This window comes from Trachypithecus francoisi, unplaced genomic scaffold (assembly GCF_009764315.1).
Source record: "Trachypithecus francoisi isolate TF-2019V2 unplaced genomic scaffold, Tfra_2.0 Lachesis_group13, whole genome shotgun sequence".
In the NCBI taxonomy this organism is placed as follows: Eukaryota; Metazoa; Chordata; class Mammalia; order Primates; family Cercopithecidae; genus Trachypithecus; species Trachypithecus francoisi.
In genome coordinates, this window is record NW_022681458.1 from 30,692,418 (window position 1) to 30,716,753 (window position 24,336).

General features: G+C 35.8%; 1 protein-coding gene across 1 annotated transcript in view; it reads right to left on the reverse strand.

Annotated features, from left to right (window-relative positions):
- Positions 1 to 9,049, reverse strand: part of CPS1 (carbamoyl-phosphate synthase 1) — a 133,851-nt gene extending 124,802 nt beyond the window's left edge. Inside the window, exon 1 of the mRNA XM_033230408.1 lies at positions 8,978 to 9,049. The gene's annotated coding sequence lies outside the window, so the exon portion shown is untranslated. The remainder of the gene's footprint in view (positions 1 to 8,977) is intronic.
- Positions 9,050 to 24,336: the final 15,287 nt, after the last annotated feature.

A 24,336-nucleotide genomic window follows, 5' to 3' on the forward strand; every position in this document is an offset into this window, starting at 1 on the left:
ACCCATGCAATGAATACTATAGCAGATTTCCTCCCTTCATCACTTATGTTTTAATCAAATATGACAGTGGAAGTACTGAGGAGTCCTGAGCTTGACCAAGGAAAAGACTTCATCACCATTTATAAGTTGACCACAAAGCATGATGAGTTAAACATGTTTTTCCAGAGAAATGTCAACAATTCTAGGATAGAATTCTCCTACTCTAAAGCCTAGAGAGAAATGTGGGCATGAGAGTTTTAATGGGCTTCATTTTTATCAGTAAAGGGTCCCGGATGCAGACTATGGTGTGTGTATATATATATTATGGTCCATGTCTTTAGTCATCAGAATGAAGGAGGAGAAGGCAGAAGTTTTGTAAAATTTGGTTAAATATTCTGAATTAGAGACTTGGAAAATCCATCCATTATAATCCCACAATCATCTTGGAGATTGGAACAGCCAATAAATAAAATAGTGGCTAGTTTCATATTTGAGTGTTCAGACTAGACTGAAATCTATAACCAAACTGGAAAAGAATATATTACACATTAGTGAGGTAGTTTACATTAGGACAAATCAAAGGAGTTGAGACTGTAACAGTCAGTTGGTAGGCAATGTTAAAGTCAAGCATGAAAAAATTTAGTGGAAATGTTACACTTTTATGACAGATTATTTTTCAAAGCATTTTAAAAAGCAAGCATTTTTCTGTTGGGAATGATTTTCTTCTCTGACCACATGTACACAGTCCTGCTTCATATAAGCTGTCTGCACACAGCTGAGCAGAGTGACAGGCATGAATGCAGGCACACACATCAGGCTGGGGACCCTGTGCACTTGGAAGTATACTCTTTGTGAGCCAGGTCATCAAAGATTTTCTAAACTTATAAGTCACTCGCTGATAAAATGAAAATATTTTTTATAGATTTAGTCTTCTTTTCTATTAATACATTTTAAAAAATAGAAGCATTTAGTCTGTGAAATTCCTCAGGGCACTTTATTTTATGAATTCCTTATTGACATACCTGGTATTGAAAATGTTAAACTGTCACGTACTAAGTTGTATTTACTTTCATTTGGTATTTAAAGAAATATGGAAATACGGAATAATAGATAATAACCCACCCCACAAACACAGTATCTGTTAACACTAAAGTATTATTTTCTAGCATTTATGTCAATGCTCAGAACATAGTTTTGAGAATTGTCATTGACTTGCATAATGCTTTTTGGAGGTAATATTATGTTAAATGTATTTTGATGTTATTACAAAGTTCTTTTAAAACCTTACTTGAAATGGGTACAAAACATTTCATTTTCATTGCTTTTATTCCTGCTACAATGTATGTCAATATTGCCATCTTTGATTAATATTTAAAAAGTTCTCTCCAAAGAGGCTGTACTTACCTACATACCAGTGCAATACATGGGTGTCCCTTTAAATATGTCCTCACCAACATTAGGTATTATCTTTGGTTTTATTTGCTCTGAGGCAGAAAATAGTATTTTGCTTTCATTTCTATTTTAAATCACTGGTGAAGTTGAATACTTCACAGTATGTTTTCAATTGATACTATTCTTTTTTCAACTACTGTTTACATTTTTGTTTCCATTAGCTCATTTATATTAATCATTATGAAAATGTCTTTAAAGGAAACATAAAGAAATACTGACAGCCTGTGTATATACTGATTTCCAGTATCCTCTTCATTTAGACAGTCCACTGACATAAGCAAGGGAAGACCTGCTACAGATTGAAAAAAAAAAAAAAAAAAAAAAAACATGAAAACAGGATGTCTTAGAGAATAAAGTTCTTAGGTTTTGGAATGAAGAGAAAATAAGGGTGTTAGTAATTCCTTCTTCGAAGGTACAGAGACTGCCAACTGCCCTCTTGAAGTGTGTCTAAGTAATGAATCAGAAACAACCATAAGAAGTTGGTGCATCTATCAAAAATTCTCTAACATAGCAAGCATGCAAGAGATGCTTCTGGAAAAATGACTGAATGAATGGATTCCTATGTGCTTAATTCCTGCCTGATCAGTGATGATTATTTAAGCAGGAACAAATAAAATTACATCAGTTAAGCATGAGAGGAAATAAGGATGCTTAGGAGTCATGAAAAAATATCCTGGCAATCAATAATTCTATAAAGTCTATTTCTGAAGAGATACATTAAAGCAAGGAGTAAGGTATGACTGGAGAGCAAACAAATTCAGAGTAAAAGGAAGTGCAATAACTCCCTGAAGAAAGTTATACTGTTTTGTGTTTGACCAGAAATGTGTGAAAATAGAATGTAAAAGGTAGAAGTAATTAGGTTCAGTCTATGATTTTTATTAGCCTTAGTATCATAACAAGGAACACAGCACACATGAAGATATGGATGAAGAAGGCATCTCTGAGGGAAAGTAGTGTGGATTGTATCCACGTAAAAGGCACACACTTTCTCCTATCACAGAAACTAGGACAAGCTGGTAGGAGGATTCCCCTAAGTTAAGACTTAAAGTTGTTTGAAAACCTTTCCAATATGTCAAGGATTGATAATGACAATAGACAGATATCAGGTTGTTAGATGATGGGAGTTTAAAATAATCAGATATCCTTGGAAATCCAATCAAGTAAAACATATTCATTAGGATCCAATTGGCATTTTGAGGAATAGAAAGTGAGGAACAAATTATGATGCATATGCTTATCAATCTAACATTTGATAACATAAAGTTTGGAGTGATGCAAAAGAAGGTGAAAAATGAAGCTGGAAAAGAGACCTTGTAAAACTGGTTTCACATATTAAAGCTCAGGGCACATGTGATTTATTCTAGAATAACAAAAAAGCTATCATTCATAAGACCCCATTTACAAACACCTTAAGGAGAACAAGTTAGTCAGTAGAAGGAGCACATATTTATAAAGAGTAAATCTGGTCATGCTAATTTCTGCTTGAAAAAGACACTACTACCAGACCAAGTAGACATGTTAGATGTTTATTCAAGAACACGGATTATATATTCTAGGCCAATGTTATGTGCATACACATTTTCTAAAGAATGTATATAAATGAGTTATTGCAAATGTAAAAGGACAGAGCGGATTAATTCATCAAGTTTCTTGTGTATTTGTGAAATGAGAAGAACACTGGGAAATGCCTTAGAAAGTTGATTCAGAATTCAATGACTTTGGAAAATTGAAGACATAGCCAAACACAAAGTGCAACCAAAGGGAGGTCACGTGTAAGTTAGTCCAAAAAGAGAAAGAAAAACAAGCTGTAAATAAATAAAAGTTGTAGAGGATTGATTTATATGGAAATGAGTCAAAAAGCATATGTAGCAATTATAAAATATAGCAAGAGGCCCAGAGTTAGTCATGTTAAGCTGTAATTTGAAAATCCAAATATAGAAAGCAGAACTTAGAGTGGGATTTAAGAAAAGAAACTCAATGTTCACATAAAAAGCTAAATATTGAATAAATTAAAATTCTAAAAATGAAGTTTGACCATGAACTGACTATCAAATTTAAAATCATGTCACATAGGAGTCCTAAGCAAAGTTTTTCAATCTTCCTGAAAGTAAAAGATAATAACAATTATTATTCTTGGATAATAAATAAGAAAGACCCCACAATAGAAACTAAAACATTGGAAGTTATAACCATAATATATTAGCATATTATCTGCATCTATATAGTGAGATATATAAATATGTACACCACTTGCTATGCCAGTAGGTGAAAATAGGTGTTTAAATAAATCTGTTTTATTGGCTCCAGGGATGATAAGTATGATCCTGCCTAAAAGTTCAGGTACTTGCCACGTGTTGATCCCCTGAGCTAGGCATTGGTATGCCTTCCTTGCTAATTTTAAAAGCAACCCGTGAAATAAGCTAATGCTATACCTATTTTATAAACAATAATGATGAGTCTCAGAGAATTAAGTAGATTGTTCAAGGTCACACAGCTAATAAGTTGCAAAGCCAAGACCAGAAATCAAGTCTTAGTCAATGTCCATCCTCTTGGAGCATGTCAACTATATCTGGAGAAAACAGGGGCAACAGCATAGAATGAACTGGAAAGAGTGACCTGGTTAAGATTCAATTTGATAGGAAGAATACATGAGTATGGAGGTAGCAAAGGCTGGATTTCTGATGCTCAGAAATGTTTGCATTTCCTGAAAATCGGTAAAACATAACTTCAGTAAAAGTCGAACAATGAGACAGAAGAAAGTAACCACAACTTCTCTGGTTTATTATGTTTTAAATTAAATAAATGATAAGGTAATATGGAAATAAAGCTATTATTTTTTCAGTAATCCACCTAATAATAAAACTAATTCACCAGGAGCCACGTTTCTAGCTGGTTAACTGATTCAGCTGGACTTAGCTAAAAATAGCAAAGAATGTCTTATATGTTTCTATCTTGCATCTTCTTGCTCGAAGTTATGTATTCCAGAACCATGGAATCTGGATAATTTCATGCCATTAAATTTTTATGATTGTTCAGAAATAAAATCTAGGATTTCTAAAAGAATAATCAATTCAGGGATTATGTATTGAGTAGTTTCTATGTATCAGACACTGTATATCAGGAAATGGGATTACTTTCTGCTGAAAGATGTTTTGTAGAAAATTGAAAACCTAGTAAATGTATTCCCTAGATAGTTTTCTATAGCTAGATGAAATCTTCAAAATTATTTTCTAATTCCTTTGTTTTATAGATACAAAAACCAAATATCTAAATAAGCCAAGATCATCTCATTATTCTTGAGTTATTTAATATTCGATCTAAAGCTGTTAGTAGACATCAGCATAGAAATGCAAGTTCTGAACAATTACTGCATTTCAAATAGAAATAATTTTGTAAATGATGGAACAACTAGTAAAGAAACTAACAATTACACAAATCAAACTCAACACTTAATCTTGGCTGAAGCATTTTCTTATAACTTGGTCTAAATATGCCTACAATATAAATTTTACAAAATAAAATGACTAAATCATTAGACAATGTTCATTCTAAATAGCAAAATACTGTTAAGAAACGATAAAAAAAAATTCATCATCAGCCTTCTTTGCACAATGATTATCATTGCAAAAAAAACCATCTTCTAACATGCTGAACAGAATAAACACCTCTGATGGGCTTGTTTTCTTAACTTTTGTCAAGAGTAAACAAATGGTTTTGCAAGATTCTAAAGAGCAACCCTAGCTGTGAGGTAGATGGTTATCTATGGCAATCCGGATCATGTGCCAGGACAGTACTGGACCCTCTTTAAATTAAACATATTTGAGGATCACAGAGAAATATGTGGTGTAACATGTCTTGAAGTTACCGACTTCGTGAAGTAAGGGGCAGCAATTTACACCGGAATGACGTAGAGAACAGGTCACCTACGCACATTCCTACTCCACCCCCTTTTATAGCAAATTTGTTATATTAAACCTGATTTCTTCCATGGCCTCCTATTTTCAGTGGAATGTGATTCAGGAAGATGTATTCCACCCTCCTGGAAATCGGACCAGTGCTTTCACAAACATTAAGTTCCATCTTCCCTAAAATTTTATTGCAGTTCCCCAGGAATGGATCACAGAGCTACTTCTTCCTCCAGATTTGTAGATTTCTAAGTCGAGTCATAGGGCAGGAGTACCTTTTTTTATTTTATATAGGCTAAAAATTTTCTGGAGAAGATTAGTGATCTGGCTGGAGAGGGGGAAAAAAACAAGAACAAGAAGGAGATGAAGAAGGGGAGGAAGAAGAGAAAGAAAGACAAAAGGAAGCCAACCCCAATCCTTGAATTCTACAAACTACCAACAATTAGTCAAAAGCGCCTACTTGGATTTCAATACCTGACATGCCTTTGAGTGTTGAAGAATTAAATGTCTATTCTGGTATTGTTTTTTGATGTCATTTATTTTTAACCTATACTTGCCCTCATCAATATCATTCTCAGTTGATAGTAAGAAAAATATATAATACTGTTGCTAATTTATGTTGCATTAGGGAACTGTTATTTCAAAAGAGCATTCTTGAACATCTTGTAAACTAAAAAAGCAAAGAACTCGGTATGAGGAAGTTAAAAACTATGTCACGATTTCAAAAATGTGTGTATAAAAATTAATTGCCATATTAGAAGTCGAGGTCAAGCAGTAATGATAGAAATTTTGTGAAATGATGATTAGATATAAAATGTAAGACAAATGAGAGAAACAAAGGTACACAATAGAAAAAGTATTATTAGTACTGTATTAATTACTCTGAATGGCATAAAAATATATAACTCAGAAAAAGAAATTCTTTTCACATTAGAATAATATTTATGCTAAAAATAACTGCATTCATCCAATTATTAAAGATTTTGACCCAAAAAATTTACTTGTCTATAAGTGTTTGTTTTTCTATAAATTAAAAAGGTTAATTAGTGCTTGATTAACTAATCAACATTTATCTTATTATAACACATATACACTTGAAACAAAGATAGCTATAGGACTTTCAGGGACCAGGGCTGTAACATAGGAATATGAAGGCCCAGTTATAAAATTTTGCCACTCCCAACAGAAACTAAGGATTCTCTTAAATATATGTAGTGCTCCAAATTTGCAAATAGAATTGCACATTTTCCAGGTAAACAGATTCACTGATAAACTTTTAAATAAATGACAAATAAAAATACTTTAAAAGACTTTTTATTAAACATATTTTTTTATTTTCTATTCATATAAGGTTAAAAGACTTAAAACCTAATGAAAATTATTAATACCTTCAACTAAGGGTCTTTTAGGAATGCAGTTTTTATTTGCATGCAAATCAAAGCACTTCTGACGACTATCCTGTGAATCTTACACCAAGAGAATTGCCATCCACTAGACAAAATAATTCTTTTATTTTTGTTCACTTTTAATATACTGGGTAAGAAAAATGAAAAAAAAATATTGTGAAGGTAACCCAATATTTGTCTTGATAATATTTAAAACAAATTGAAATATTACAGTGAACTGAAATATCAGACTCAAATATGAAAATAAACTTTAACCCCAGGTTAAATTCAGAATTTTCTGCATTTTTACAAATTGTCTTTGCAGCTAACTCTGCTTAGAAGCCAGAATTAATTTCAATGAAAATCAGTTATTTAAAATGAAAGTGCTTTTTAAAATAATGTTTACATTTAAATAAAGTTTATCATATTTACTGACCAAAAAAATAAAATAGCACATACGTTGATTTAGCACCATTTTTTAACTGCTATTTTCAGACCTTGGGATTTATACATATGTAAATTCTTTGGCTCAGCTCTTAGGCAAACACAATGGTGTGTGGCAGGGCTAGTAACAGGCCAAGATGGCTCTTCAACACTGAAAGTCCAGCCTGACTCCTGGCAGGGACCAGGGCCATCCAGTTATATTATGGTATTCTTTCACCACCTCAGTAATGGCAGCCGGCTGGATTCCAAAATGTTTCAGTACTCCCAATCTCTGACTACCTTTTTCTCTTCTTTTCCTCATCTTGCCCTACACATTTATCAAAAGAAAATATTTAGGATGTGAAAGAAGGGGTATAGATAAGAAACGAATCAAAGGAGAAATGTGTGATTATAAAACAATAAAATATGTAACTGAACCTTACTGTGGCTTAACACACAGCCAATAGTGTCAAAGATCATATAACTTCTGTCTGCTGAAGTTTTCTCTTCATTAAATGGCATTGACAGAGAAAAACTATAAATAATAATTAATTGAAATAGACTGCAAATCACTTAGCCAATATAAAATGATGCAATATTTTATCTGATGAAGAAACCTAAAGTTAAGTATTTGTTAGATCATTTTATCAATTTGTCTATATCCTATCAATCCTTCAAAGCCATACGAAATCATACTCTTTTAATGAACTTTATGTATGTATATCTTGTTTGTATCATACTATTAATATATTATCTACATACTCTTATTTCACACATTGATATCTTCCTGGTTTAAATCATTAAATAGCTCCACATTGCTCAACTACAGTGCAAAGTTAAAAATATATTGATTTTTCCAGCGTTTTAGGCTTTTGTTTGCTTCATTCACGTTGTGTGATCTAAATTAGTATCTTCACTGTCTGTTTAATATCGACAAATTAGAAAGAGTAACAACCATGACCTCTCATAGTCCATAAGTAATAATTAATTCTTCAGTTCCTTCTATAAACACTTATTAAGGCCCTTTTACATGCCAAGCATGGTGCTAGATCCTGAGAATAAAAATAAGACTGGAACACAGACTTGTCCCTCAAAAGCTCCCTCTTGAGAAGCCTTTCAGTTTTATTCTTAGAAGTGGACAAAAACGTGTATTTTCTACTCTCAAGACTGAACAATAAAGAATAACAAAAAGAACTAAAACTCTAAGAAGCTCAAGACCCCAAAGACTCAACCATAACAGGCTAAATCGATACTCCTCTCCAGCAGCTCTCCCAAGATGAAATGTGATCACCTATTAATGCACTTCACAAAATAAAAAACCTCCATGCCATCTTTCATCTCATAGGAGTTGACCCACACCCTAGGAATCACTTCAGATCCAACAATTTCTCAAGAGAACAAAAAGAATTTACACTTTTTTTCCCAGTCAATATTGTCTAAAAGGTCTGATGATCAACACTGAACAAATTAACTTGAGTAAAATTGTAAATATCCTCTACACATGTGACTACAAAGACAAGGTAAAAATTGTGAAATCTCACATTAACATATTTTAGAAAACCAAATATTTTCTAATAACATATAAAAGATAAAAGCATGATAAAATATATCTCGACATGAATTTAGATTAATATTAAATGCTATAAATACATAAGGCATCATGTAAAAAATAGTAAGTCTTAAAACCGATGAAATTAAACCTCAAAAACCTATGAAATTATAAATCTATAATGTATAAATTCATACATTTATAAGTTATTGCTACTACCACACCCAATAAGAATGCCACAATATAATTACAAAAACACAGGGAAAAAATGTAAAGGCTCATACCAAAGTTATATTAAAGTTATACAGGTTTAAAACTCAGGAATAATAAAATTTCTGAAGAACTCCTTATCAGAATCCAATTAATTGCTCAGCTCACCACCGTTCCTTCTTTTCCAAATCTTGAATATGAGCAGCTAAGAAAAGATGTGCCACATCAAAATCAAAGCAAACAAACTTCTGACTGTTAGAGCTTATACACAGGATGACTGGAAACAGGATTGCCATGACCAGACCCAAGTCAACAAAGCCCTGTTTTAAGGAGATTAATCTTTTTCTTCAGACTTGAAAAAACCTGTGCTATGTCTGGGAAAATAACTACTCCACTACCTTGATACTGGACTCCGTGTTTCTTCCAGACCTAAGATAAGACACATTTTCTTATCTCCTCTAAAGAAAAGAAATGGCTTCAAAGTTCAGGAGACAGGTCATACTGTAATACCAGTAGGATGAGAGGCCTTGTCAGACCACCTGACTTAGAATTAGTATGAGGAGAAAAAAAAATGTACTAAACACTTCAACTCCATAAACAAATTCTCAAAATCAATGTATTTCCTCAGTAAATACATTCTCTATATATCTTAAGTTTTAAGACTAAATATAACAACCATTTTTACATACCTGTTATATTATAATTCAGAATGCCATACCCCAGTTTAAATTAACCAGCAGAATTCGCCTCAAAATTTTATCTGCATTTACATTTCAAGCCTGAAGAAAAAGACTGTCAAGGAATGGCTACCCTCTCAAACTAGTATGAGGAGAACTCAAATTAAATCCAGTTGAAAATAATTTGTGGCTTTAAAACTACTTCAAGTAATATTTACATATATAAATGTTATATGAAGAGTTAAGCTCAGCAACAAGCAGAATTAGGAGTTTTAATATTAAATATATAAAACATTCTTGAAATGAAGATGGAAAACAGCTACATGTTTGTACAGGTCAACTAGATGCCTCAGAGCTGAGGTTTGACATGAATTCATTCTATTACAGTGGCTGAGTTATTTAACCTTTCTGTGCATCATTTTCTCATAAGAAAATTGAGTAGGATTAATCATCAAGAAGAGTTCTTGGCCTAAAGATGTATCTTATCAAATGAGCTGTGTGCAGAGGAAGAATATTTACAGTAATACATTTCAGAAGGAAGTTTCCAGGCTTACAAACCTACTGACATGGACTGATTCCCAATATGTTTTCTTTAACTGCTAACAAGTGTGCAGCACACTAAGCTAGTCAGTATGTAGAAGCACACTCTATCCCTGGCTCTGTCATAACCTCATTCTATCCTCAGCCAAGTCTATTAATCTTCCTATTTCCCAGTTTCTCTAAAAACTGCACAAGTCAGTGCCACAAAAATGGCAGGGATGTGTACGAGTTAATGAGAGAATATCCATCAAGCCCTATGATCCCAGAAGAGAGCACCAAAGGAAAACAAATTTGATTAAACCTCTCGTGTCCCAAAGCTGATAGCCCTAGGAGAATTGTTAAGGAATAACTTGTGGGAGGGGGGAAGTGATTCTTTCTTGACCTCCTAATTTTGTGTATCTAATTTATTCATCATTTATGCATTTATTTATTCATTCAACGAGTTGAGTATCTTTTATTACATACCAGATACCCCATTAGGCAATGGTGAAATGAAATGACATGGTCGCAAGCCTCATGATACCTCATGGGAGATGCTAAAGAAACGTAAATGAATTGGAGCTTTCAGTATATTAAGACAGCTTAGTAATCAATCTCACAATATATAATTACAAATTTTATTATAATATATGATTACAAACTCTGCAGGAATAAAGTAGGCCGTTTTGCTAGAAAATAATAGTGGAGAACAAAATTTAGATTGGGTGTTTAAAACAGTCCGAGGAAACTGAGATGTGAATGATTCATATTAATTAAACGGGTCATGTGGGAGGAAAAGCACTCCAGTCAGAAGGAACATCATATGTGAAGGTTTTGAGCTGGAAATTGATGATATCTTCCAGGAACTGATTGGTGAAACAGAAGGATATTGAACCAAGCAGGGAAGATTATCAGGAGAGATCTGAAAGGCAATAAGACTCCAGACCCTGTAGGTGTTGGGCAGGGCATGCTAAGATATTGATTTGCCATTTATAGTGCAACAGGAAGTCACTGAAGGATTTTAACATGGAAAGTGAAATTGTTTTATTAATGTTATGAAAAAGATTAATTACTGTATAGAGATGCAGTGCATGCAAGGTAAGCCCACACAGGAAGCCAACTATGGTAGACCTGTTGGCTAGGTCTACTACCTAGATCCTATTTACGGGTCTAGTGCCCCCTCTCCCAGCCACTGTGGGTGACGGTTGCTAATTGCTCACACCTAAAACCTTTCCCAGGCACTCACCCTGATTGAGGAGTGTTTCTTTAATCCATTATAGAGGCATGAGAGGCCAAACTCCTTTACCTCAAGAGTGAACAACTCTGCCATGTTGCTTGTGCTCCAGAACCTTCCCTGTGGATCAGGCTAAGGCTAGAATATACTTGAAACCATGTATCGAATTTACTCAAGTGATGGAGTTAGAAGTGAAACTGAAGTAGATCAGAGAGTGACTAGGATGTTAAAAAATAGACAAAACGGCCGGTCGCAGTGGCTGAAACCTCTAATCCCAGCACTTTGGGAGGCCAAGACGGGCGGATCACGAGGTCAGGAAATCAAGACCATCCTGGCGAACACGGTGAAACCCCGTCCCTACTAAAAAAATCCAAAAAAGAAAAACTAGCCGGGCGAGGTGGCAGGCACCTGTAGTCCCAGCTACTCGGGAGGCTGAGGCAGGAGAATGGCGTAGACCCGGGAGGCGGAGCTTGCAGTGAGCTGAGATCCGGCCACTGCACTCCAGCCTGGGCAACAGAGCGAGACTCCATCTCAAAAAAAAAAAGGAAAAACATGAGAAGAAAAGCAGCTAAGTAAAAGAATAGAAACTGCATGCGAATGTGGAGCCAAGAAGGATTTTGTTTGTTGTTTTATGTTTTTTATTTTTTGATGAAAGGTGACCAGGACACATTTGTAGGCTGATAAGCCTGCTCTACCTGAAAAAGAGACAAATTTGCATGAGAGAAAGAGTATAACCAAAAAGTGAAGACTTTGCGAAAGAGAGACAAGATGGCATCTAAAGAGCATGAAGAAGGATTGGTTTTTGATAGGAGTGGGGACCTTTGCACCCTTTTAACAGGAGGGTAGGAGGAGATACAGGAAATATATCTTCTATTACTGAAGGCTTGCTGATTAGGTAGTGTGAAAATGGGAGCATGACCCTTGATGGTTTCTACTTTCAAATAAAGTAAGATGTAGACTTTTCAACTGAAGGTTGGAAAGTTTAAACTAATTTCTGTGAAGAGTAAGATCATGCTGTCATTAGAGAACCACAGCAGGAAAGCCAAGTCTTGGGTTCCCATTTGAGATCAGTGACCATGAATTTATAGTGACATCAGAATGTCCATGTACATGGTTTTCTTCAGCCATTCTCAAATACAAGGGCACAAGCATAGAGATGGAGGATTTTGCACTAAAGGTTTGAGTTTTGCCAGGCCAGTTAGAAACTGGGGTGTGGAAGTTGAGGGTATCTAGACAGGAATGATTATAATGATAGACCTTAGATTTTAAGCTAGATAAGAAAGAATGCTCAAAGAATTGTTACACTAGGAATACTTGAGTATATGAGATCAAAAAATAAAGGAGGAGGGAAAAAGGATATTGGAATTTTGAAGGTGGTACAGTTTCTGGTAAAGGGTGGTCTAGATGTGGCCACATCAGTTGGCACTGAAGTCAAAGGGGTGGCATACGAATGGGATGGTTTACTAAAGCTGCTCTGCATCATACCTTTGGTTCACACAACCCTGGTACTCCATGATCAACCAAAATCTGCCAAAAAACATGAATTATCTTTACAAAAATACTTAACCATCATTACATTACAAAGCAATCTGAATGAGTAAAGTGTGCTAAGTGAAACGCAAATATTTTCCCATTTTTCCCTTGGGGGGAAATGTACTTCACATCACAGAAATATTGGTTTAAATAAAGTTCTAAGAACATTTTCTTTTTGCTTTGTTTTTTAGGGCTTAATAGTACTAATGTGGCCTTGGACTTCTCTTAGTCAGCACAACTGATCAATCAGCATTTCACTGATTGCTTAATTCCTCCTTCTCTACATAAGAGGGGTAAAAGCCCTTGCAAAATGTGTTTGTTCTGTTTGTTATTCTGGACAAAGCCGATAACGAGTTGCAGCTGCTGTACAGAGTGTACTGCTTGCCGAGGCCATTGCTTTAACTTATAGATAGAAAGGAGCAGCCAGAGATGTGCCTCGGGCTGAAGCCAGTGCTGCAAATAGGACAGTGCTCTCAAGCTACAGTATATGCATTTAATTATCCAACAATTTGTTCTGGGAGGACATTTTGATTGGCCAAGCAAGAAATTCAAAATGAGAGACTTTTAAATATCACAACTCAGCTAAAAGAGCTCTTCTGTTTTCTGACCCGAGAAATTCACTTCTATCAGTCTCAATAAAGATGCTTGTAATATTAGGTGATGCAGACTCTGAACATGTGTCCCTCTGGACAGAGTGCAGCCCTGATGATCTGAGTTTTGGGGCTATGCCTCAGGCTTCAGGACTCCTAGTGTGAAAGCTGCTTGCATATCCACCCCTCCATCCAGCTGGGTTTTGTTCTGCTTTTCTTGTGTAACTAATGACTGTGAGTCAAAAAGATGGGAAGTCAACTACTTGCCCTTGACCATTAAATAGGTGTTTAAGCTAAGCTAACTAAGGAATAGCATCATTTTTCCATTTTGTGATATCATTTTCCATTTTATCCTAGGTTATTAACTAGGATGTGAAGAATATAATAGTAGTCAATATTATAAAGTTTAAAAGAATACAAAGTAGTCAATATTATAAACAGAGACATATTTCTAGAATGGAACAATAAATGGTAGGGTTCTATGTTTTATTTTAAAAGGTTCCAAAATTACCCACTTACTGTTTTGTGACCTCGAACAAGTTGCTTTAACTCTGAACCTCAGTTTCTTCATATACAAAATGGGAATACACCGCTACAGAGGTTTGTTGATAGAATTTAAACAGAATAAATTTCGTAAAATATCTGGTGTTAGTAAAGAATTCTCTCAGTGACTCATAGCAAAAGTATAAATTGGTCTAGTCACTTTGTAGCACAATTTGTCATTATACAGTTAAATGTAAAATGTGCATACCTTGTGGCAATTACATTTTTTCCGGATGTAACTCAGAGAAATACTAAAACATGTGCACAAAATGATAGATACATACATAGATATATAGATATTCATTGCAGCATAAATGAACCAGTGGGAATAATATTTAAATGCATGAATGTTCTTTTCTCTTTTGAAATTATTTTTACTGACCTTCTCCACAAACTCACCTATTTCTTTCGGATGGTTTGGAATTATTACAACAGGAAGGCAAAGAGAAAGAAAAAGTTAATATTTATCTTCTGGTAAGGCAATGGGATTTTGCAGTAAGAACATAGTGCTAACAAGCAGATTTAATCAGGGAGAGGGGAATTCTTTAAATTCTTAAACTGTTTTAACTTATCATAACTCAGTCTAGGAGATTCAGATTATATGAATTTTTCACATCTGGTGAAGTGGTAGCAAGAAGAATGAAAACACAGAAGTCAGATCAGATTATTTCCACTTCCACTTCCAACCCCTGATCCAGGACCACTCTTTAAGGAAGTAAAGGAGTAATGCAGCAGGAATGACAGCAGCAGGCCAGCAGATACATATTCCTGAGACAGAGCCCATGGCATTCGGGGCCTGGAAACTGGGAACCCAAAATAACCCAAGTCTCACTGTGACAATACAGAGGTTCTGAGAATACAGGAAGAATTAAGAGGCTTGGGGACAAGGTAGAAAACCACTTCAGGTAGATCATAACAGACAAGGGACAAATGACCGGACCCCCTAACACCCCAAAGAGCAGATGGCACCAGCACAGAGAGCAGACCAGCTCAGCTGCTCTGCAGATATCAAGGAGGACTCAGAGGATACATCAATCTGGTTACCCTTTCCTTCTGCACCACCAAATCATGTAAACTAAACAACCAGATGACATCTTGAAGAGGAATAGGTAAGCAGGTCAAACTCGGAAAAATGGAACAAGTTGACCAAGCAAGGACAGGGTTACCTAAATGGAGTATTTGGACTGCAGCATTGGACTCAAGACAAAATTTACCAGATTAGACTCATAAATCAGATCAGTTATTTAAAAAATAAATGAAATAAGGTACTTTTCTGCACATTTGAACCTACTATGGCTAATTCCAAATCTTGCTTGAAAATCATCAATAGCGATTATTACAAAACACAATATGCCAATTTGTGAAATATTTTGCAGCAGATGAAAAGATTAAAGCAGATATCTATACACTGAAAATAAGAGCAAATACTGACACGGCATTTATTGTATGACAGGCTCTGTTCTGAAAGCCTCACAGGTGTTCCCCATGTCACCCTTCAGCAGTACTATGAGGCAGATTCTGTCATTACTCCCATTTTACATATGTGGAAAGTGAAGCACATATGTGATCTTCTTGAAGTTCCCCTACAAATTAGTCATGAAGCCTAAATAAAAAGAATTCTAAGACATGCCAGTGAGTGAGGAAAGCAATTTATACAACAATATACACAGTAAAACATTAATAAAACACACAATGTACCAACCAGTACTATAATTTTTATCTGTAAGTGACTAGAAAAAGGTCTGAAAGGGTATATTAGTAATAAATTTTTCCTCTGATAGAGGGAATTATGTTTTTCCCATAGGAAGATCTTAACCTTATTTGTAATGTTTTAATTTTTTCACATGGAGAACATAGCAATACACTACTCATGTTACTGAAACTCGATAAAACATATGAAGCTAAAACTGGTCATCTAAAAGTATGATAATACATAATATTTATTTTCTACTTTATCTCCAATATACTTATCATACAGAAATTATAACAAAACACAAGTAAATGTTTTGGATAATTTGAAAGTTAATAAGTTGTACACTGTAGCCCTACCATCCCCACTGATGTCAAAGGGCTGATTTTTAATTATGCAATAGTAATTAAATAGGGATCAATGTCATTACCTGAAAAAACACCAATACAGAAATTGTTATTGTAGACAAGATAATTTCTATTTAAAAAAGAAAATGAAGTAAACGATTAAAATTAAAATGAATAAGTATATCATTTTAATATATTAAATAAGTTTATCTAACACAAAATTCAGTTCCCCTGAGTTCTCTTAAAGATCACTTGAACCTCCATTCTGGGTTATTTCATGCAATCTGTAATATACAAAAGTAGGATATTTCAAATGTGGCGTTATAATTATGTATGTATCTGCATAAATATTGAAAGAAATAAGGATACAGGTTTTATTATAATGGGAAATATAGGCCCTTATAAAGTTTATAATGACTTTTAAAACTTGAAGAACATATTAGAACAACATAAAAAATCTGAAAATGGCACCTTATTAATTTTGAATTTCATTAAGTAATTATACAACCTGTATTCCTACTTCAAATCCTGCCACAAACAAACAAAAGTGGCTAATGTAGAAGAGATAATGAATCATTCTGTGCTCCCCAAGACCAGAAGGATTGAAGAACCCATATTTTACAGGAAGATAATCCATTGCTAATTACCAGAAAAACACAGTTAAGAGTTACATGGTTTTAGCATAATACCTGATCTGTATAGCAGAAGATATATACATATATACAAAAACATATATTTAACATTATATATAGCCTGTAGTTCTATCTAATACAGTGTTGTTCTTTAGCCTTAAAAAATTCATAGTACTGGGGAGTAGTGTGGAAGAGGAAACAGCACATGTCTTGTAGGATAACAAATTACTTGGAGTGTCTGCGCAAGGCCAGACTAAGCACAAATGCATCATCTATCAACGGTACCTGGTGAATCACAACATCTCTGATCCTAAAATAATCATTGCTGTTTTATAATTCTCATATAAAATGGCATACTGTTCAAAGAAATGTAGTGGCTTACTACAAATCAATGGTGTTACTACATTCACCTTGGAATCAGGCTATCATATTTGATTAAGACTGCAATTGAACAGCACTTGAACAGTACACCTGTAACACCTAGAAAGCATTCGGGTATGTCAGTGCTTAATACTTCAGTGGGCTGTTTTGGCAGATGTTATTTATGCTATTTATGTGTGGCAGACACACCACTGGAGGAGGATGGCAGTTCATGGTAGAGTGTAAAATCCCATACACAAAGCCTTTGCTAACCCTATGCCTGTCTCTCCAACCAGACTGAATTGCACAACTGTCATTCCTCCAGAAGACACAGCAAATGCAAAACAAAAAATATTATTCACATGGAAAGAGTTTTACCAATTATAGCTGGGTGTTTCCCCTTTTCTTATAACTAGTCCTTCTCATCACTCATTGGTTTGAAAATTAACCCTTAGCAATGTACTGTAAACTGAACCTGCTGTTGATTTAAGGAAATAGAAATCCAAAACTCATAATTCATCCTTAGCTAATATATAGTATCATTCTGCATCTTATCAGCATGTCAAAGTACAAAAGTTTAAGAAATTCCTATTAAAATGTATCTGGTATCATTAAGGAAGTGAATGGTGGACTTTATATCTTTTTGGGTTTCTGGTGTGTTCATGAATATGACATAAATTCATGAGTGACTTTCAACTGATTATATCTCCATCATGTGAAACAGTGAAATCACCACATGGGCTTCTTTCTTTTCACGTTTATTTATCTTGTACTATTTAACTTTAAGAAGTAATCTAAATTTTTTTAAGGTTTCCAGACAGTAATTTATTCTTATGTTCTTTCTCTCTTACTCTCATTTCTGTCTTAACGGATATAAGATCTATCAGGCTAATTAAAGTGTTCTCTACAAGTGTTATTTATGACAGTAAATATCCACAGTTGGTATTTGTAGTTCTAGTGTTCTTTGAAGATCTACTAGTTCAATTTGGATTGCCAATCCATGGGGTTTACATCTAAAGAAGTACCTAAACGCGGCCGGGCGCGGTGGCTGGTGTCTGTAATCCCAGCACTTTGGGAGGCCACGGCAGCTGGAAAATGAGGTGAGGAGATCATAGCCATCCTGGCTAACACGCTGAAACCCCATCTCTACTAAAAATACAAAAAATTAGCCGGGCGTGGTGGCGGGCGCCTGTAGTCCAGCTACTCGGGGAGCTGAGGCAGGAGAATGGCGTGAACCCGGGAGGCGGAGCTTGCAGTGAGCTGAGTTCGCGGTATTACACTGGAGCCTGGGCGACAGAGGGAGACTCCGTCTCAAAAAAAAAAAAAAAAAAAAAAAAAGAAGTACTTAAACACGATTTAAATCAAAATACATATATTTAAAACTATCCAGAAAAAAAATCGAGGTTATTAGTAACTAGAGAACTGATTTTCTCTCCAACTTAAAAATTGTATGCAGTTTTTAAAAATTGTATATGCATAGTCATTTTGCAGGAACTTAATCTCCATGTAGTCTATTCAGGATAGATTTAACTTAATACATATATGATTAAGTCTGAAATAGACTTGCATTGGAAATGGCAGGATATTGTCAACAGACCTGAGCATGAATCCCAACTTTGTCACTTAGGCGCTGAGTGAATCTGGATGTAATCTCTCCAGAAATGAAGGTCATAATAGCACCTCCCTCATAGTTGGCACCCACTTTAGATGGTCGGTAGATGGGCAGCAATCTGACTTGGAAAAGCAGGAGTTATCCTGTGTAGAACTTTACCCAATAATGAGGAAGTTTCAATGTCATTATCAAAAAAACTAAAGAAGGAAAAAGGGGCCGGGCACGGTGGCTCAAGCCTGTAGTCCCAGCACTTTGGGAGGCCGAGACGGGTAGATCACGAGGTCAGGAGATCGAGACCATCCTGGCTAACACCGTGAAACCCCCTCTCTACTAAAAAATACAAAAAACTAGCCGGGCGAGGTGGCGGGCGCCTGTAGTCCCAGCTACTTGGGAGGCTGAGGCAGGAGAATGGCGTAAACCCGGGAGGCGGAGCTTGCAGTGAGCTGAGATCCGGCCACTACACTCCAGCCTAGGCGATAGCGTGAGACTCCGTCTCAAAAAAAAAAAAAAAAAAAAAGAAGAAGGAAAAAGGGAGAAGGGCCTAAACTTTTTTAAGTACATGTAGTAAGAAAGAGAAAGTGTTATAGCTGGGACAATGTTTTTGAAATATTAACAGATGTATTTTCTTCCCCAGGAGTCCGTGTGTTTCCTACCTTACCCATTGAACCAAACACCAGCATTCCTTATTTCTAGAGGAGAGGGTAAGTACATCAGAGAATCACATTGTCATTCATCAGTTTTGATCTTCAAATCTGGCTTTTTTAAAGTCAGTAGCTGAGACCAACCTGGAATGTTAGGCTTTCTGGTATTATTGTGAAAAAGGGGATTTGTGGGTTCCAATGAGCCAGAGCTCAAATGACTCAACATAGTATTTATAGTATAAAACTTAAAGAAGGGATGAAACATGAGGTTTTTTAAATGCAAAAAAGTAGATAGAAAGCTTTTAATGTGTGGAGGGTTTGGGAGGGGAACCGGGTGAGAGAGATTGAGCCTATTGAATCATTCTGACAGGGGTAGATGCCTAACCTGCTCTCAAAACATAGTCAGAAAACAGTACAAGCTCTTGGGAAAACCACTCACTCAGAATAGCACCAAAGCAGCATGGCAGGCATGGTGGAAGGACCACCACAAAAGCTGGGGAATGTTTTAGGTAGATGAGCTTAAGAAGCCTCCTAGAGTTTCAGAGTCTACTTTCTGCACAGAAAGTAGCCATGAGTTCTTCAGCATCCCCTGAGGAAAGACAGGGAAGTGCTCAGCAGGCCTGTTGCCTAAAGAGAGCCAGAGTTAGGGCATGAGGTGTAGAGCCTGAACATCTAGCCCAGAGGCCTAGGCAGGCCCAGGCAGACCCAGTAAGCCAGATGCTATATATGAGGTCCACAAGCTAGAAGAGAACTGCTATGTCTCAGCAAAAGCCTGCAAGGACCAGAGAAGACTCAAGGAACAGGACCCTCCTCCCCTCCTGCCAGGATGACCTATCAGCCACCCAGTAACTTAGATCACCTATAAGGATAATCAAAGAAGGGGCCAGGAAGAGAACATAGAATTTGATTGAATAAACTAGATGTGACTAAATTAAATTGAAACAGCAAAAGTAACTGTTTTCAGCCAACTGAAAAAATGGGGACTTGACCTAAGTTACGTTCAGTAACAGAAAAATAAAATGTTTCATTTCTGTATACTTGAGTTATGACTGTAAATTTTAAACCCATTACAATGTCTCATCAATTATATATTTTCATGTCAAGTAGATTTACTGAGACCTCTTCAAAATTTACTGCCTATTCCTTCTAAGATACTTTCAAGTTAACAAAAACATGCAATCAATGCTACATAATGCAGTCAATAACTGCCACAGTGGGACAATCCTAGAAATGTACAAATCTGGCCCACAGCAACATATAGTAATGATTTTGAGGAGTTGTTATAGGAGTGGACGGTCATTTATCTTTCCAGAGTGAGTTTGCATTAAGCAGAAGAGAGATGAAGTGATTATTACGGTTCCTCCTCTTTCAAAGGTGCCCTTCATCCCTTTCCCAGCACAAGTGAAGATATACCAGAAGGAAGCAGAACATCCATCAATCACTGCAGGGCTGGCTGTATGCCTAAGCAACATGTGCATCCATGAGCAGTCCCTGGCAAGCAGTCTCTTTGCCATCGAAACACTGCGTATTTCCCCACAGGGTATCCTGACACTTCTTTTAAGAAGCTGTGTGACAGTAGCAACAGAGTGCTAACTCATCAGAATATGTGGCAGGAACATCCAACATGGCTGTATCACTCAAATTACACTTTGACTAATCAAGGAGCAACCAACAAAGGGCAGCTAAGGACATTGACTTAATTCAACAATTCACTGTCTGATTAAACCAAGGGGAGAGAGTTCTAGCCATTGGTTGCCCTGTTTCCCAATGGCTATCCTTTGAAGAGATGGAGGAACAAAAGATAATTTCTGATTACTCTGAAATGAACTTGCTCCCACAGTGTTTATAAATGATCATTTGATTAATCCCCCCGGTAGGCCACTGTCTGGTGCATGATCCCTCAGGTTCCTTCCAGAAACAGCAGCAGGGATCATCCAAGAAGCCTCTAAATCGCAAAACTAGGAAATACTTAAAGTGACTAGTTTCCAGAAAATATGTGTTTGTATAGTTATACAGAGTCAGATAAAAAGCATTTTATCACTGTTTACAGCCCAATGAATCTTGATATTCACAGCTTCAACTGGTACAAATATGTCTTAGGAAATGCACTCCTTTGTGAAGGTAGTACCTGAGAACACAGACTCAACAGCCTGACTTCCTGGTTCATATTCTGGCTCTACCACTTGCTAAATGAGTGAACTTGGGAAAATTGCCTAATTACCCTCTTTGTACCTCAGTTTTCCATCTGTATAATTAGAATAATGATATTATCTATGTCATAGCATTGTAGTAAAGATTAAATGGGTGATTTCTAGGCAGAGTGCATGCAACAGTGTCTAGCATATAGTGTCATAGAACTATTAGCTACTCCTTGCTGTTATTGTAGTTATTTTTGCAATCTCAAGACCCTATTCATGGGGTTTCAGTTCTCCAAATCCCTTACAGTATCTACATTTAACCCTTCAGAAAACCAGAAACTATTTCCATGGATTAAGGTCTTCTTCGAGTCCAGACGACTCACCTATATGAAGTAGTATGGGAAAGACAGTGATAGGACTCGCCAGGTGGCAATTCCCTGTCCTTCATGGTCACGCTACTCTCCAAGAAAATCTTACACCTGTAAAGTGACTTTCCTCCCCCTTACCATTGCTCTTCCCCACATTTCTCAAGTTAATTGGCCCCTTGTTCTCACGGTGTTGTCCACTACCCACATTAGCTTGATAATAACTGAAATTAGTTCTTGCAGGATCACCTTCTTGAAGACCTGTTTAATCTAGGAGGCCTGGTCAGTCATAATCAAAGAGTATGATCTTTAAAACTGAGTACTGTGTCCTATCAAAACTTTAAAAAATATTTCCCATTTGGACTGTTGGTTGGCTCTCTGTCCGGTTGGTAGATCTGCTTACCAGATATAAGGCACCCTAAATAGGAACGGTTTTATTGGCATTAAACTCGCTGGTAAACACATATGTTTATTTAGAAATAGTTATTTCCTAAACCAAAGATTTTAAAAAATAATTTCAAACTAAGTGAGCAATTCAATTTAATAGAGCAATTCAAAACTTTGAGCATTAGGACATATACCACTACAGGAAAGTTTAAAGCATTTGGGTATCTTTCTTGACCAAAAAACTTTAATTAAAAAAAAAAAAAAGACACAGCTATTAGCTATTGCTATTCTTATTCCCTTTCTAACCATCACCCTAGTCCTAAGAAGATACAGTATAGAAATAGAAGAAACTGCAGTTACCTCAGACTTACATATGGCTATTTCAAAACAAGAGTAATTTGGAATTTCAAACTGCTAAGTATAAAGCCATTCATTTAGTAGTTTATCAGGTGCTCTCTCCATTCTTCAGACTAATTTTTAACCTAGTATCTTCCAAGCAATGTATTCCCCTTCCAAATAGCTCCAAGGTCAAAGACTAATTAGCCTTTTCTCTTGAAATGTGGCAATGATACAGACCTTGTTGCTTCACTTCAACGTTTTGAGCTCTCTTATCACCCTCCAAAATTATTTAAATACTCTCTAAAATGCCTCATAGTTCTTTGTGGTCTGGTCAAGACTAATGAAATGCCTAAGCTTTCACCTCAGGGCCCCTAAATAAAAAAAACGTGATGCAGAAATGTAGTGTTAATCAGAGACCTAACTTTAAAAGAATACCAAAGAATTGTGTGATTTTTCAGAGTTAACAGTACTCCATATCCTTGGAATAAAGTATCATATAAACCAATCAGAAACTTACTCTCACTGACTTAGGAAACTTGAGCTGCTAACTTAATATGGAAGTATACGTCTTCCCAGCAAATAATAGAAAAAAAAAACTATGTTCAAGTTGTTCACCTCACAAGAACAATGCAGTCTAGAAAACCATGTACCACACAAAGAAACATAAAAAATAGGGTTTTGACTATCCATGCGTACTTAAACTTTAACATCCAGGAGATCCTACCGTCTAGCTAAAGTTTCACCTCATATCAAGGGCAAATTATAATCTTGTTTCCAAATCCTTTTTGGTGGTGGATTGTAAATAATCTAAGCACATCATCTGTCCAAAGAGCATTCTACTATTAACTCCTCCCCATAAACGACCTTTACTTCTGCAGCTCAAAGTTACCGGAAATTCTCTCCTCTTTTTTGTCCTTTCTCATTGAGTAGGCCAAGTAAAACAGAGCTGGTAGGCATAACCTCCTCAAATTTGAACAAACACTTGAATGCAAAACTTCGGGTTGGATTGCCTCATTAAAATGTTCCCGATTGATTACTCTTATTGTTCAGTTTTTCAGTAGGCATGGAATAACAAGTACCAAAGAAACAGAAATCCTAAAATAACTAGTAAATCACTTGACAATTGGGAGACCATTACACAATGCTAAATAGAAACCACAGGAGCCAAGGCTGGCAGAAGAGTACTGTTCAAAATTACAAACTGAGCAGAGAATTATCTGTTCTGCAGAGCTCGTCTTTTTTTTCCCCCCATCTTTGCCCTCTGTGGCTAAAATTGATTCCCCAGGGTTTTCAGCCCCAAGGCCGTGATCTCTCAACCTGCTGACAAGTTGTGCCTTCTGTTATCATTTTTTCTATATTAGGGATCAGAAATTTTAAGTCACATCCTGGAGAGTTTTCAAACCTTGTAGTTTTATTCAACTGATGACATGGCAAGAGTTTTTAGGGCAATATTACCAGTTATTTGTCAAAGTATTTAAACAATACTTAAGAATAAAGATTTTTTAAAGTTTTCTTTCTCATGAACATTTTTCTGATATTAACTAAGGCAGTTGTTGTCCAAGCTTACTGTGCATAGTAACTGCAAGGAATGATTATTAGAAATGCATATTCTCGGGCCACACTAGATCTGCTGGATCTAAATTGCTACAGTTAGAGGTAGGGATCTTTATTTTTAACAAGTTCTTCAGTTGATCCTGAAGTAGGTGGTCATCAGCTACATACATAACAGAACTAGAGTGTGAATGGAAGTTGGGGCATAAAGAAATAGAGAGGCAATATTTACGATGCTGCAGTAAGTTTCTTAAACTCAGTTTAACAGCTGCCTT